This window comes from Canis aureus, chromosome 27 (assembly GCF_053574225.1).
Source record: "Canis aureus isolate CA01 chromosome 27, VMU_Caureus_v.1.0, whole genome shotgun sequence".
In the NCBI taxonomy this organism is placed as follows: Eukaryota; Metazoa; Chordata; class Mammalia; order Carnivora; family Canidae; genus Canis; species Canis aureus.
The window spans coordinates 42366249-42383705 of NC_135637.1; the positions used below are offsets into that span (position 1 = coordinate 42366249).

The 17457-nt window shown below is 38.1% G+C and overlaps 1 long non-coding RNA gene across 1 annotated transcript in view; it reads right to left on the reverse strand.

Annotated features, from left to right (window-relative positions):
* Positions 1-17457, reverse strand: part of LOC144299571 (uncharacterized) — a 694273-nt gene that overhangs the window by 64529 nt on the left and 612287 nt on the right. Inside the window, exon 3 of the long non-coding RNA XR_013366263.1 lies at positions 6776-6826. This is a non-coding gene — a long non-coding RNA (uncharacterized LOC144299571). The remainder of the gene's footprint in view (positions 1-6775; positions 6827-17457) is intronic.

The following is a 17457-nucleotide window of genomic DNA, read 5'->3' on the forward strand; positions in this document are numbered from 1 at the left end:
AGTTGGAAGAAGGAACATAATCATCTATAATAATAAAAAATAATGCAGTAAAATTTCCAAGAAATTCAAAGCAAAAGTGTAGAGAATAAACCATAAATAAAGAAATAAATGAGATGGAAGACTGATCTGGAAGATTCAATCTACACTTAAAGAAAGTAAAGAAAATGGGAGCAGAACAAAAGAACATGGAAAAACATAATTATAAAAGAAAATTCCTCCTTTAAGGAAGATTGTACTTTAAAAATCAAATGTTTAAGACTAACTGAATGAGAAGTATTATGCAAGACACATCCTTGGAGTTTTCAAATGTTAATGACAAAGAAAGATAGTAGCTTCAGAGGGAAAAACATTCGAAGTTACAAGAATTGGATGGTCTCTAGTTCTATTTCATTAAACAGTGGAATATATTAGAAAACCATATACAGAACTCATAAGGGAAAAGAAGTTTCACCTTAAAAACATTCCACCAAATACATCATCATGCTCATGAGAAAAAGACATTTTGAGATACACAAAAGACATAAAATAATAAGATATCCTTTCTAAAAAAAATGAAGAGCAAAAAGGTAAATCATAATCAAGAGTTTTAAAATAATTAGAAATATATGTATCATGATGCCCTGAAAATGAGAATGTTAACAATGTTTTGGCAATTGTTATTCATTGAATATACTGTTTATTAAGCATTTACTAAGTGCCAGACATTTTGTTCAGCTCTTTAGTGACAGTAACATAGTCAATCTGTGTATCAGGTGTGTGAGGTAAGTACACCTGGACCCAATTTCTGTTCCAAGAGTCTCAATGATGGCTCCCAGCTGTTGAGTAACTTCTCCATGATCAGGATACTAACCTTCCTGTGTGTGCATGTGTGTGTATGTCTATAAAGGGTTTGTAAATATTAATTAAAAAATGAAATTTAGGGGATCCCTGGGTAACTCAGCAGTTTACCACTTGCCTTCAGCCCAGGGTGTGATCCTGGAGTCCCAGGATCGAGTCCCACGTTGGGCTCCTTGCATGGAGCCTGCTTCTGCCTCTGCCTGTGTCTCTGCCTTCTCTGTGTGTATGTCTATCATGAATACACAAATAAAATATTTAATTAAAAAATAAAGTTTATTGGGACGCCTGGGTTGCTCAGCAGTTGAATGTCTGCCTTTGGCTCAGGGCGTGATCCCGGAGCTCTGGGATCAAGTCCCACATTGGGGTCCCTGCATGGAGCCTGCTTCTCCCTCTGCCTGTGTCTCTGCCTCTCTCTGTGTCTCTCATGAATAAATGAATAAAATATTTTTTTTAAAAAATGAAGTTTAAAACTGCAAATTAATAGTGTATAGAAATGCCACTGACTCCTGGGCATTGATTTTGTATCTTGCCACACTGCCAAATTGCTGTATGGGTTCTAGCAATCTTGGGGTGGAGGCTTTTGGGTTTTCTATGTAGAGTATCATGTCATTGGTGAAGAAAGAGAAATTAAGGAGTCAATCCCATTTACAATTGCACCCAAAAGCATAAGATACCTAGGAATAAACCTAACCAAAGAGGTAGAGGATCTATACCCTAAAAACTATAGAACACTTCTGAAAGAAATTGAGGAAGACACAAAGAGATGGAAAACTATTCCATGCTCATGGATTGGCTGAATTAATATTGTGAAAATGTCAATGTTACCCAGGGCAATTTACACGTTTAATGCAATCCCTATCAAAATACCATGGACTTTCTTCAGAGAGTTAGAACAAATTATTTTAAGATTTGTGTGGAATCAGAAAAGATCCCGAATAGCCAGGGGGATTTTAAAAAAAGAAAACCATAGCTGGGGTTTCAGGTTGTACTACAAAGCTGTGGTCATCAAGACAGTGTGGTCCTGGCACAAAAACAGACACACAGATCAATGGAACAGAACAGAGAACCCAGAAGTGGACCCTCAACTTTATGGTCAACTAATATTTGACAAAGGAGGAAAGACTATCCACTGGAAGAAAGACAGTCTCTTCGATAAATGGTGCTGGGAAAATTGGACATCCACATGCAAAAGAATGAAACTAGACCATTCTCTTACACCAGACACAAAGATAAACTCAAAATGGATGAAAGATCTAAATGTGAGACAAGAATTCATCAGAATCCTAGAGGAGAACACAGGCAATTCCATTTCTGAACTTGGCCACAGTAACTTCTTGCAAGATACATCCATAAAGGCAAGGGAATCAAAAACAAAAATGAACTATTGGGACCTAATCAAGATAAAAAGCTTCTGCACAGTAAAAGAAACAGTCAAGAAAACTAAAAGACAACCTACAGAATGGGAGCAGATGTTTGCAAATGACATATCAGATAAATGGCTAGTATCCAAGATCTATAAAGAACTTCTTTTTTTTTTAAGATTTTATTTATTTATTCATGAGAGATACAGAGAGAGAGAGAGAGAGAGAGAGAGAGAGAGGCAGAGACACAGGCAGAGGGAGAAGCAGGCTCCGTGCAGGGAGCCCATGTGGGACTCGATCCCGGGTCTCCAGGATCATGCCCCAGGCTGCAGGCAGCACTAAACCGCTGCACCACCAGGGCTGCCCTATAAAGAACTTCTTAAACTCAACAGCAAAGAAACAAATAATCCAATCATGAAATGGGCAAAAGACAGGAAGAGAAATCTCACAGAGGAAGACACAGACATGGCCAACAAGCACATGAGAAAATGCTCTGCATCACTTGCCATCAGGGAAATACAAATCAAAACCACAATGAGATCCCACCTCACACCAGTGAGAATGGGGAACATTAACAAGGCAGGAAACCACAAATGTTGGAGAGGATGCGGAGAAAAGGGAACCCTCTTACACTGTTGGTGGGAATGTGAACTGGTGCAGCCACTCTGGGAAACTGTGTGGAGGTTCCTCAAAGAGTTAAAAATAGACCTGCCCTACGACCCAGCAATTGCACTGTTGGGGATTTACCCCAAAGATACAGATGCAGTGAAACGCTGGGACACCTGCACCCCGATGTTTCTAGCAGCAATGTCCACAATAGCCAAACTGTGGAAGGAGCCTCGGTGTCCATCGAAAGATGATGGATAAAGAAGATGTGGTCTATGTATACAATGGAATATTCCTAAGCCATTAGAAATGACAAATACCCACCATTTGCTTCAACGTGGATGGAGCTGGAGGGCATTATGCTGAGTGAAATAAGTCAATCGGAGAAGGACAAACATCATATGGTCTCATTCATTTGGGGAATATAAAAATAGTGAAAGGGAATAAAGGGGAAAGGAGAAAAAACAAGTGCGAAATATCAGAAAGGGAGACAGAGCATGGGAGACTCCTAACTCTGGGAAACGAACTAGGGGTGGTGGAAGGGGAGGAGGGCGGGGGGTGGGGGTGACCGGGTGGCGGGCACTGAGGGGGGCACTTGACAGGATGAGCACTAGGTGTTACTCTGTATGTTGGCAAATTGAATACCAATAAAAAATAAATTTATTATTTAGAAAAAATAAATAAAACTGCAAATTAATAAATACTAAATAGAGTTGTGTAGATAAACATTCTGTATTCTTCATATTATAAAATAAAGGGTAAAAAGCCTTTATGATTATATAAAATATATGAATCCATACTTTTCGCTGGTGAAAATGTTATGGCATTTCTGGATATGGACAGAACTCCAAACAAGCAGTCAAATCAAATCAGGTTCTGGACAGATGCTTACAGTGTAACTTTGTAGAGAAGAAAACCAGCTTATAAATTCTAAATAAGTTATTTTGTTGTGATCTGTCAAACCTATGACCCCTCAGTGTAAGTTTGCACTTTTGATCACTGCAAAACCAAATTTATAAAAACCTTTTTGTCTGCTTCTTATAGGAAGACACCTCCTTTAATAAATCATCAAATTCTCAACAACTGCTTTTGTAAAGCATATACCTAGGACATGGCCACTTGGAGTATTTGTTTTCAGAAGCTTTTCTATTTCATCTCTTCTTATAGAAACGTGGTTGATGGCCACATCATGGAGTGGTCATTCAGACCGAGCTGGAGGTTAAAATTCATCAAAACATGCTGGGGTTCAAATATCTGGTATGCGATTTCTGTGTTGCAACTGGTGCCTGACATGGGATGAAGGTGGTGTCTATCTGTGCTGAAAAAACAGTTATTCTATTGGACAACTAGAAACCAAGGTCCATAAAGAAATAAAATATGAAAAGAAATATGACACCTGAAGGATTGTTTAAAAAATCTTCTTTATTTATTTGAGAGAGAGAGTGTGAATACACTGGGGAATGGGGGTGGGGAGGGAGAGGGATGAGCAGACTCTGCACTGAGCACGGAGCCTGACTTGGGGTTCGATCTTGGACTGTGAGATCATGATCTGAGCTGAAACCAACAGTCGATGCTTAACCAACTGAACCACCCAGACCCTCCAAAGGAAGGCTGTTTATAATGAAGCGTTCCAAAAATGGGACGGATAGAATTAGCCAAAGCAGTCACTTTCGGTTTGGTTGATGTCCTCTGGGCTTGCGCGTAAGAAGCAGTGAATGTCAAATATTCTAAAAAGCTCTGTACGCCTGCCTCGTGAAGCGCTGATTAAAAGAACTGAATACCAATGTAACCAACAGATTTCCTTTTCATTCATCTGTTACGGAGAATACTAACCATTTGCTTATCTCCATCACTTTCAGAAGTCCTCTTGCCATGTGCCTATCGATACATATTCATCACTCTGACAGCAGAGTCAGGAATAAAAATTCAGATAAGAAAACATGATGTGCATTGCTTTATCTTTTAAATATGGGACATACATAAAAAAATTGACGTACAAAGACAGCTTCTTAGAATGAGCAGTAAAAATAAGCCCAATGTATAGTCACTTTGATCTTGATAAGCATAGAGAATGGCACAGACTGATCATTTGGGTTGTGGATATTCTTAATTCCTCTTTCTTCTCCTCAAAGTCACTAACAAAAGAGCACATCCAAAAGAAATCCGAGATTTACCACCTAGGCGCTTATACTTCTACAGATTATTCAAACCCTACTGCTACTCAGGCAGTCAAAAGATTGGTCCGAAAACACATTTAGAAGACTTTCAATGTCATAGTAAGTCTTGAGCTGAGCCTTTGGATGAGCTTTCAACTGTAAACTCAGAAAAATACCTCAGAAACAAGGGGCAGGTGCAATACTGTGTAAATTATTTCATCACTCTGCTACTCTTGTAAGAATTATTCTCTGAATAACACCTTGGAGACGGTCTGGCCATTCTACGTGACGCACTGCATTTCATTTGTCAGATTGGTAAAATTATTGTAAAATTTAACTGTATTATGCCACTAGTAGGATTCCTGAAGAAGCCAAGAACTTCTTCAGGTAGGTTAATTTGGGATTGCTTTATTGCAAGATGTTTTCTACTTTTGTTATTAATCATGTCAAAGACTGAAGGAATAATTAGTTCTCATTATTTGGCGGGAGATGTCCCTAGAAAAGACAAGCCGAATATATTCAGGGATTTCTTTTTTTTTTTTAATCACACATATTATTCAATTGTTCTTTTAAATTTATGTGATCAAAGGTGATAAATTAACTGAAAACATATCTAATATCAAAGGGTATTTTTCGAGAAACAAAACAATTGGGTATAAATGCAGATCCATTACTTTTCATTCAATTTTCAAGTTTATCTTACTAGATTCAAACAGAAATATGTGTTCCCATCTAATTCCACCTCCTTCCAAAACCAGAAGAGAAACAGCTGAGAGATACAGGCTTGGAAAGAGTCCAGATTCTTCTGTCCAGACTTTTTTGAAAGTTCTGGTGAGAAGCTAAGAATGAAAACATGACTAACATATGGAGCTGTGAGGCTTGTCTCTTGATTTATTTCTGAGACTAAGACATAATTTGCTTTCTGAGCAAGAAGTAGCTCAGGTCCTTGTAACTTGGACCCCAAATCACTCCAACAGGACCTTCCAAACAAGGGTGTTTTACTTGCCATCCACCTCTTGGAGAAGCCAGGGCTTTAATCAGGGGCATTTACCCTTCATGTACAGACATCTCTCCCCTCCCCACCTCCTTCCTTCTTAACAGGTACACAACCAAAGGTACACTGACAAGAATCTCCTCAAAGAGAAAAGGAACCAGGCAAATGGGTTTGCATATCCAAATGCTTTTGTTGCTAAATACGAAATCCACCCCCACGATATATAAAGGGGTAAGCAATACATCTACCTAAATTAACGTATAGTCCCAGATAATATATAAGTTCAATTTAACATTACTCACTTTTTAATGATATAGATAAACCAATATAATATTGAGAATAAAAAACTATGTATTTTTTGAAAAGTGGACTCTATTCTCTTTCTTCACACTGTTCCACACTCACAATTGTGGATTTTGTGTTCCTCCTAGCACTGGTAAATTTAGACTTCCCATGCTTTTGTCCTTGTGGCTTTTGGATTGGACAGATGTTTCTACAGAAAGTGGATCAATGGGCTCCTCATGGTGCTTAGCAAGAGAGTCTTTACTGAATGTCAGACAAACTAAGTCAATGAAACGTTTTTATCTTGCTGCCAACAGCCAACACTGGAGAAGGAGCAGCAAATGGTAGATATCTCCATACAAGGGGTTTTCAATAAAACAAAAGAACAGTCACAAATTGCCAAGATATCAATGATGATTGTAACTTGGATCCTCAAACCCACCATGATTTTCTTTATGATGCACAATTCTGTTACTCAGCTACTGACAAGAGGCTTGATGTATCAACTTCAATATAAAACAAAACATGCCACTCTTTACCTTATTTGGAGGTCACGTGCACGGTATTCAGAAACATGACACTGCAAATCCCTGTTAATAAAAAGAAGTGATGAGACCAGTGTACCTTCAAATGTGAATCTGAGCGACAGTTATGCAATTAAGACAAAACTATCCGTTATCCATCAAATGTTTCCTCCAAACTCCCAGTACTGATAGAACTTTTACAGGTCACCCTACGTATTCTCACATACAGAAACAAACATAATGTGTGACTGTATCATTAAAACTTGTTACTTCTCATTAAATCTACATTAACAATAGTTTCAGTGAGTTTTAGGTCCAGATACTATAGGATCATTTGAAAGCTAATTCATCCAATTTTACAAGGAATACGGAAATAAAACATAAGGAATGTTCTGGTCAGTTGTTTTTTTTTTAAGATTTTATTGATTTATTTCATGAGAGACACAGAAAGAGAGAGGCAGAGACCCAGGCAGAGGGAGAAGCAGGCTCCCTGCAGGGCACCTGATGTGGGACTCGATCCCAGACCCTGGGATCACACCCTGAGCTGAAGGCAGATGCTCAACCACCTAGCCACCTAGGCGTCCCACGGTCAGTTTTGATAAACATAAAGTTTTAACCAACCTGGGCATTAAATATATTTAAATATATATATATATATATACACACACACACACACTAAACATATATACAGTGATTACGCCAGGGGAATAAAATAACTGACATAAAATATCCTTTTTCCTATACCTATAAAATAGGTTCATTTATTAAAAAATGCAAGAATAGCATATTTCACATTGCAATGATTTGGCTTTCTGGAAAACACTGAAATGAAGTTTGGGGCAAATAATTGAAACATTAATAATTTGTTTAGCATCGTAGTGAAATGTAGCATTGTGCCTTAGCTCATATCGAAAAATGTAAAGTTTATTCTGTTGGATTCTGGACAAGGTATCTAAGTTCATATTTGGGGAAAGCTAGTTAAGTATCATCTAGCCTCATATTAACAAAATATGGTCCTTAAATTTGTCAGGTTTTTGTTGTTGTTGTTTGTTTGTTTTCTAGCAACTCTAACAATGAGAGTTCTCTGTAAATGAGATGGTAGAAGTACAAAACCTAATTTAGTAGAACAAGGCAGGCTTCTAATAAATGACAGTCCTTTCCTTTTGAAAGTATAGGTCCTAGGAAAACATTTTATATTTACCTTATAAAGTTCAACAGAAATATTAAACAGAAGTATTTTATATTTAACTTATAAAGTACATGGGTATAAAGATATCTTTTATAGAAGATATCAGTAGTGTGTAGTATAGTATAACAGTATGGAATACCTTTAATAATTTGATAATATATAGTATAAGAGGTCATGCCTAATTCTAAAACTAAACACTGTAACATGTTTGTTCACTTTTTCTAAATGTAGAAATGTTAAATTAAAAGTGGATCCAGACTTATTTGTTAATACTAGGTGTTTTAATATGAAAACAAAATCAAGGGACGCCCGGGTGGCTCAGTGGTGAAGTGTTTGCTTTTGGCTCAGGGCATGATCCTGGAGACCCAGGATCGAGTCCTATATCGGGCTCCCTGTGGAGCCTGCTTCTCCCTCTGCCTGTGTCTCTGCCTCTCTCTCTGTCTCTAATGAAGAAACATATAAAACCTTTAAAAAAAATCAAGTGAAATTAAAAGTCACACAATCAGAGAAGTGTTAAGATACACAGTCACACAATCACATAAGTGGAAAGAACCTCGGAGGGCATGGAGGTTGAACCCCACATTTTAGGGGGTATAAAATGATGCCCTGAAAGACAGTGTACTGTATAAGGTCATGTAGCACCTTTGTACCAGAGCTGGAATGAGAGCCCATCGCAAAAGGATCTACTTTCACTTTAAAAGATATTACATGAAAATAAATTCAACTGTATGAAGTTCCTATAAATAATTCACTTGTTGGACCTCAAATATTTATTTGTGGGAATCAAATGAATATAAAATGAATCTAAATTACGTCCCAATGTGCAAAGATGATGCAAAGGTCTGATGCTAAAATTGTTCTCCTTAAGGTGTTTTAAAAATCCTTAATTTTTGGCGTACTATTTTCCAATGTTATTATTTCTCAGAAGGATACAAAAATTAATGTTTATCTGTGATTCAGTGGTGCTGAATCAGCTCTTCAGCTGCACAAAAATGAGGAATATAGATTTATAATTTTAAAAATCCATAACTGGAATTGTTTTACTTTTAGTGCATAATTGAAAATAATTTACTATATATTTGTATTCATCACATAAGTATTTATCCAAAAAAGTGACATCCTTCCAAATATGAATTCCCATTGAGAATGGATAAATTTCACAGGTTCTTAAGATTTGCTAGGTTGTTGCCATTAAATACATAAACATTTTATATGTTCATTTAATACATATTTATTGGTCACTCTGTAGCTACGTAACTGGCATTTTTCTGGGCATCTGGAATGTATCGGTAAACCTTTTAAAAATACTCTGGCAAGTATAATAGAGCAATACACAGAACATAAGCAATGTGCAATAAGCATACAACAAGCAAGCAGACTATGATAGCAGGTGACAAATGGTCAGTTAGGGAAGAAGGGTGGTGAGTGGGCTGGCAGTAGTTTTCAATAATGAATAGCATGGGCCAGCGGAAGATTTGAGCCAAGTCTTAAATAACCTTTGTTTCATTTATCTAACGTCTACGGTAAAGCTTGTTAAGCTTAAGTTAAGGTACTGTCTACATTTGTAGAGTTAATTAAACTTATTTGAATTTCACAAGGAAGAAGCTAATTTTGTTTCACTACTTTTGCACAGAAAACATATCTTTGCCCTTCCCATTCTGCAGACTTCTTCAGGACTGTCTTTGAATGCTATGACTTGTATTATTTTGTTTAATGCAAACATGTCACCAATATATATCCCTGTCTGTTTTGAGAAGCAAGGTGTGTATGGAAATGGGTAGAAAGGCAACAACACATCACTCCAGGTATTGGGGCACGTCTGTGTAGGAACATGGGGTACAGCTTAATATGAAGTGGCTCAGTTCATATGCTTCGGTCCCAGGGCAGGAAAGTTCTTTTGTTTTGTTTTGTTTTGTTTTGTTTTTGTTTTTGTTTTTGTTTTGGAAAGTTCTAACACAAAACATTTTGCCTTCAAAAAAACCACGCTACGCTCCCTAAAAGTGCTCCCTTTGTCTTGTCATGAGAAAATTGGGATGGTATCAGTCCTCATGTAATTTTCTCATTGCTTGAGGGATTAATTAGTAAAAGACCTGGCACAGATTCTGATATCTGCTAAGATATCGTTTGTGCTCTAGACCTCGTGATTACAACCATCAAGTAGATGTTAAATTAGAACAAGGCAACAGGCATCAGGGTGGAAGTTTTCTTGAACTGTTTATTTGGTAAAATTTTTCTTGCAGAGCCTCTTCCAACAGTATCAAGCCTCGAAGAAATGTCTCTAGAACTGCTTTCAAATCTAGACTTCAGTGTTTATAAGAGATGAATTTATTGTCTAACGATAATATACACGCCAATAATCTGATCTATTCAAGGATGTCGATTATAACATAGTATTATTCCCTCACTTTTTCACATGCACACACATATATATTTTTGTGAGCACATGATCTGAGAGACCCAGATGTCATATTTTTCAATATTTAGCTATTGTAGTTTAGCTGGCACCTGCACTGAAGCTCTTAGGAAGTTCTCATATGGTAGATATCATAATCAGTACCTCTGCAGAAGAACCCCCATTGAAAATAATCTGATAATGTTTGCCAAATATATAGTTCTAACAAACTGATTTGAAAAATGGTGAAATGTTACAGTCATTTCTTTCATACCTAATATATATATATAATATATATCTATATATAGATATATATTATCAAAAGTTCAAAAAAATAAATTGTGTACAATATATTTAGGAAATAATTTCACTATGAAGGAATAAGGCTTAATTTCATCTCAGTTATAGTTTTATAATTATGTGTCTGAAGATGTTTAAGATAAATATTTGTTAATAAAATTCACCAGATATCCATATTGATAAATACAGACAAAATCATTTTGGTAATACTACATATCTGCACAAAGCTGATAAACCCCGGTCACAAATACACCAACACCAGTTTAATGTAACTGAAAGAAACAAAAAACACCCCTTTCATTTATATCCCAGAAATGGATTATATTTTATAACTTGATATTGAGTTGCTGGGCTTCACCAATACATTTCAAACTTGTTTTCATATATCATCATGTAGGGTAAGAAAAACAAATACAGATGCAGGGCTCCTTATCTGAAGGAGTTGACTCAATGACACCTCAAACCAGATGCAAAATTTCGTAGTAAAATCTCAAATGCCTTTATCTGGGAAGCATAGTCCCCCACTCTCTAAAAATGCTTGTAATGTGCTCTTGATACACAATATGATAAATTCATTGCAGCACTTGATCATTAGCTAATTATTTACATAAGTGGAACAGAGGGAAAGAAGGAGCCTGGGCCTTACAGATGGCCACAGACGCATACTTCGTTCAGCACTCTGGGCTTCTTACACTTGGCTAAGCTGCCTCACCTCCCAGGGCACAGCTTCCTCTTCCTGCCTATTAGGAGGTTTATCTTGACTACACAAACACAGAACCTGCTTGCTCAACAAATAATAGCTCACATCTCTTATCTTCCAAATGATACTTTGTTCTCTTGTTGGTCAAACATTTTTTAAGTATTTTCATTGGCCTTCCCTTCCTCAAATGCAAGGGGGGAAAGAAGTGTCCTTCCTAAAGATGTTGGTGGATGGCGCCAAGGAAAAGGAGTAGGTGTTTGGAAGCAAAGCATCATGACCATGACCATAAAATGAACCCTACAGTGTACATTGGGTGGGGATGTGGCTACTTCATCACATCATGAAGATGGGACCTTTGTGAACGTAAGATGTCAAATTTTATAATCTTCCAAGTGTTTGACTTAATGGTTTATCTCTACGGAATGCATAAGGAAAATCTATAAAATCCATGACCATTCAGATTCCCAAATAAAATAGCTGAGAACATACTGGTCACCTTGTTTCATCTCTGGAGTGTTTTTCTCTACAGGCTGAATATGGTATGGTTACCTCAAAAACAAAAATGAAATATAAAACGTAAAAATAAAATGAAAGACCAGGTTCTGTGCCAAGTCACGAACACAAGGTTCTGCACATCTTCATTTTATCGCAGTGCTTCAGGGGCTATTTAAATGACCTGGTTCATTTGTCAGGACAGTAATGAAGAGCGTGGTCCCTCCCACAATGCCCATAAAACAACAGGCTGCTGAGCCAAGGTGGATAATTGACAACACCAGAGCCATTTGTTCCCAGGGCACTCTGGCCAATCAAATGGTATTACTATTATGGCACTAATAATAATAACTTTTTTTAACATGTTTGCCCACCCTTAATTATGATGTTGTCCTATTTCTTTCAAAATGAAATCGATGTCTTCGCCTCAGTTTATCACTGTTATTCAATTTGAGGTATGTCAAGGAAGTAATTTCATGCTCTGAAATTAAAGATAAAAGCCAAGCCAAACTGCAAATCCTTGCCCTTTGGGGCTTTTCTTCTTCTTCTTCACTTTAACTTGAATTTTGTAAAATTATGAGATGGATTGCAATGGATTGCAATGAGATGGATCGCAATATATATATATAAATTTTAAATCTTAAAGTGTAAAGAAACTCTGAAATAACTGATCTCTGCCCAATTATGTAAGGTTGTGATATAGAGGACATACCCAGTAGAAGAGTCTGTCCCATCTAAATATAACCAGAGAAGAGGATAATTAAATACAACTCTATCTTTGATTGTAGCAGTAATTTATTTTAATGTCTATTCTAAATATTTTCCCTCCTAAATTAACCTATCTTAAGCTTAATGATATGGTGATTAAAGAAAAAAAAACCCTCATGTTTAAACAAAATCTACATAACAGAGTGGCAAACAGTTTCATTATTCCAATTCTAGCTTCCATAGCGCTACATTTACAATGATACAGCTACATAACAGCATAGTGGATAAGAACATGAAGACCTTGGTTCTTTCTCTTGCTCTCCCATCAGAGCAGTCCACCACAAAGGAAAAACTAAAAATAAACCACCAATCAAGCAAACAAGCAAACAAAAACTGTCTACTTTTCTAGCAATCTTCCAATCTTACCACATGCCTCCAGCCACTCCCCAAATTCTTCGCTCTAATAAATTGCCATGCACCATTTTGGGTATTGTGGCTCATTAGGACAAGAGGTGGTGTGGAGTCAATGCAAGGCAAGCAGTGAATTATGGCAATGTCTGTTTCCTCATAAGACTTTAGGTCCTCAGGTGGGGAGGGCATGCCCTAATATTGTCGTCTCCTCACAACCTGGCATAGTTTCTGGAAAACAGCAAGTATCCAACAAATGTGAGTGTTATTGCAATATGCAGACCCTAGACCCAGCAGATCCATGTGGGACCACATAGCCTTTCATGTTCTGACTTTGTAGGCACAGTATCCATCTGCATTTCCTCTTCATGGCCAAAGTCATGGAGAAAAGAGATGACTCCTTTCCATGGGAGTGCACTGACATATCATTAGCTACTCAATTATAATTCAAATGCATATTTGTTTCCTGCTGAATATAGAATATAATCACCAAACAAGAAAGACGACGTTGGTTAGGATGACTATTACCTAGCATGCTAAATAAATTCCAACCGTATCCTGGGTATGTTTCCAAAAGAGTGACTCTGGAAATCTCTGATTTCCGCCAAGTATAGAGTTATACACAGTACTTCATCCTTTGCTTTTATTCTCCAAAGTACAGGGAGAAGGCAGTGAATGAGGAAGCACACTGGCCATGTTTCCCTGCACACACTTCCCAGCACTTTCACAGCTGACGATGTGTTGTCACGTGATGAAGTCTTAGATCCTGTCCTTGGTCTCTATTCCAAGTCTTAAGTCTTCGCCTGGGTTGATACTACCCACTCTATTGGTCTCAGCCCTCCTTGTGCCTCAGCAGGAACCCTTGCCATTGCCTTGGTTGTTGTCATCATTGGCGTGAGGATCCCCTGGGAAGACTTGCTCTTGTGGAGTTGGTGCTTCCAAGAAAATTGGAAATGCACTCCCTTTGGCCTCCAAACCATCCCTTAAGTCTATGAGTCTGAACATAGTAATCAATCAAATGGTACATATTTATGATTATGCAGTAGTATGATTTAGCCACAACTGTTTTTTTTATTATAAAAATTTGGGGGGACTCATAACAACATAATTTTCAAGAATCAATGCGGAATTATATGCCAACATCACACCTGAGAGAGTGGGGCATGCTCCACGAATATCAGGTTAGCCCCCAGCTAGTCCCCTGAAGTGAAGGACACTCTGGACCCTCTTCCCAGAGAGGTCCGTGGCTGGGTCAGTGGGATTCTCTGACAGAAGCATCCTTCCTCTGTCTAGAAGAGGCAGATCCAGGATTCCTCAGGGGTCCAGAGGCTATACTGACATCCCATATACCTGCTTTCCTCACCAGTACAGTCTCCCTTGCACCACGTGCGGACAGCTGTATCTTCCTGAGGAAAAGGCTCAGCTCACTTTTTACTCTAGTTATGAAGGTCAGGAGGGGGCGGCATTATAAACACCTTTTGTTTTCCTTATATTGGGTGGGTGTTTAGTTTCTCTGCTTAATGGCCTGCTTGGTTAGAAAAAAAAAAAAAAGGAAATTTTTCTTAGTGTCACCATCGAAAGTAATAAACTACTCTTTAATCAGACTAAAATAGATGTTACCTTCGAGAATCCAACCCTTACTCTCAGGGTTCAGATCAGTATTCCAATTGCTTCCTGTGCACCATCTACTGACCTTTATCAGAGCACCTAACCATAATAAAAATGCACCTCACTATCCCTCCATTTCACTAAAGGTCTCTCGATAAGATAGGATAACCTGTTGTTACTACAGGTGGATCAGACTAGTCAGAGGGAGACCACAACCCCCAGAGCTGGGGGGAGGGCACAGGTGGCAAGATAGGGTCTGTGAAGGGGCATGAATGAAAATGAATGAATTAATTAAGTAGTTAATAAAATAAAGATCAATCAGGGAAGGACGTAAGCTCCTTAATAATGTGATATATTTTATTTTATTATAGCACCCGGTACCGAGTGTTTATTTTTCACTCTTCCAGCTTTTTCTGGCAGCTCTGTTCTGAGGCAGATCATTCAGGTCTGAGTGATACAGATCCCCTAGCTAAGCCTCGATTTTCTAAACCGTGGTTAACTTTTAGAGGAAGAGTCATGATCTCTAACAAAGCTAAATTTCAGCTGACCTTGTAACAATTAGGACAAGTTTTTGTTATAAGTGACAGAAATCCTAAGACAATATTGATCAAAAAAGGAGACTGGTGGATATAAATAAAAAGCTGAGACATGGCTGGATACTTGGGTTCAAAAGATAACCCCAGGACTTGGAAGAAAATGGTAACAGTGGAAAGAGAGCCAAAAGAGAGAGAGAGGTATTGGAGTATTCGTGCACGCAAATCTTCCTCACAAAACTATGCAACAGCTATAATCTATACTCCCATTTTGCAGGTGGAGGAAAATTTGGTCCAGAGAGGTTGAACTGACCTGAGCCCGCATCGCCCAGCTTGAGAATGCCAGAGCTGAGACTCGCAGGGAGCTCAGTGCAGTCTCTCAACCTCCCACTGCTCTGGCTCCTGCAGTTACGAGATGAGCCAGAGTGAAATGCTGAGCTGACTACAGATCTGACTCCTATTCCCATCACGCTGTCTTAAGTTTGCTAAGGGATTAGATGTAGGGCTTGGAATTAAAATAGCAGACATGAGGACATAGAGAAAACGTGGCACCGGGAATGAAACCCAAGAGTGGCCATGGTGTCCCTCACCATGGGGATGAGGGTCACCCTCAGACCTCAGCCAGCACCTTCCCCACTGAAAGATACCTAAGTCCCACCTCTTATAATCAGCACCCGACACTGTGTTTCCTTATGGAGAAAAAAGGAGGATCATAGCACAAAAACGACACAATCCATAATATTTGGAGTGATTGCAGATGGGAACAGTGGAAACTGGTAGGTTTTGAAGTCAAAATAAAGGAAACTCTAAGAATAATGGCCTGAGAGAAGGTCCAGTAGGATGGACCCAGCAGCCAAATCCCAAAAGAGGCTTTGGTACACTTAGCAAGTGAGATGTCTCAAAAGATGAGGGCAACTGTCTTGAAGGAAGACTATCTACAAGGCAATCAACTACAAAAGATAAATACACACAAGGTAAGAGCATAATTCTGATCTAATTCTATCCAGCAACATTTGAAATTGAATTCCACTATTTGTAAGGGTTTCATTTTAATAGGTTCTAATAGGTTTCAATATTATAACTGAAATGCTGCATTAGTTAAAAATACGTATCTCCCAGTGCCGAGTGGTGTGAAAAGTTGAGTTTTGTTATACACCTGAAGTTTTGTTTTGGTGATTTTAATTTTTATTTGTACCCCTTCTGGGCTCTCAAATGGATTTAAAGAAATAGTAGCTTTTAGAGCAGACATTCAAAATCAGTGATAACATATTTTTAAAAAATCCATGTGGGCAGCCCGGGTGGCTCAGTGGTTTAGCGACTGCCTTCGGCCCAGGGCATGATCCTGGAGACTTGGAATCGAGTCCCACGTCGGGCCCCCTGCATGGAGCCTGCTTCTCCCTCTGCCTCTGTCTCTACCCCTCTGTCTCTCTGTTTCTTATGAATAAATAAATAAAATCTCTAAAAAAAAAAAAAATCCATGTGGTAGACCTGATGTAGACTATCTAATTTTAAAAGTGATTACTTCAAGTACTTAACTGTGAGGCCATAGCTTGAGAAAATTTATGTTGAGAAGACCAGAAAAGTCTTATTTTATCACCAGGACCAGAAAAGTTTTATTTTATCACCATCTGAGCCAATCAGGTGCCGTAAAGTAGCAATGCAATCTGGGATTTCCTTAATAATACAATCAGATCCAAGTTGCTCATTTTCCATGGAACTTCTTAGTAGTGAGCATGAATTTGGGATAGGGGATCTCATTCTAGAAATGTTCACATTGCTCTTAGTCATCCACTGTGGGACATTAAGAAATGTCTTAAATCTCTCTGAGCCTCAGTTTTTCTTTGAGAAATGAGAAAAATGTGGCTTCCTTGATTAGTTTGTGCTGAATATCACATTCAAAAATGTATAGGTAGCACCTCTTAAGCTATTCACAAATTAGTCAGCTTTTCCCAGATTTTGCTTGAATAACTATGACCCTTCAAATCTCAGCGACATGAGAATAAAGACTTGTCGTCCATGATATTGGACCATCTTGACTGCTGTTCTTTTCTTCTCCAACTGCTATCCTCACTCAGAGATCAGGCTGAAAGAATAGGCCTTATTTGGAACATGCCATTGTTGTGGCAGAGGAAAACAAAGATGGGGTCTTATGATGGCTGCTGGATACGTCATGTCACTGTTTTGTTTTTGTTTTTGTTTTTATTTTTCCCGCATGTCACTCTAGATCCCATATCACTAGCCAGAGCAAGATATTTAGACAAGCCAGATATCACAGGCATGATCATCAAATCATTTGGAAAAAAATCAAACGTCATAACTACAATGTTCAATTATTATCACTTTCATTGTTAATATAATATTAGGTGA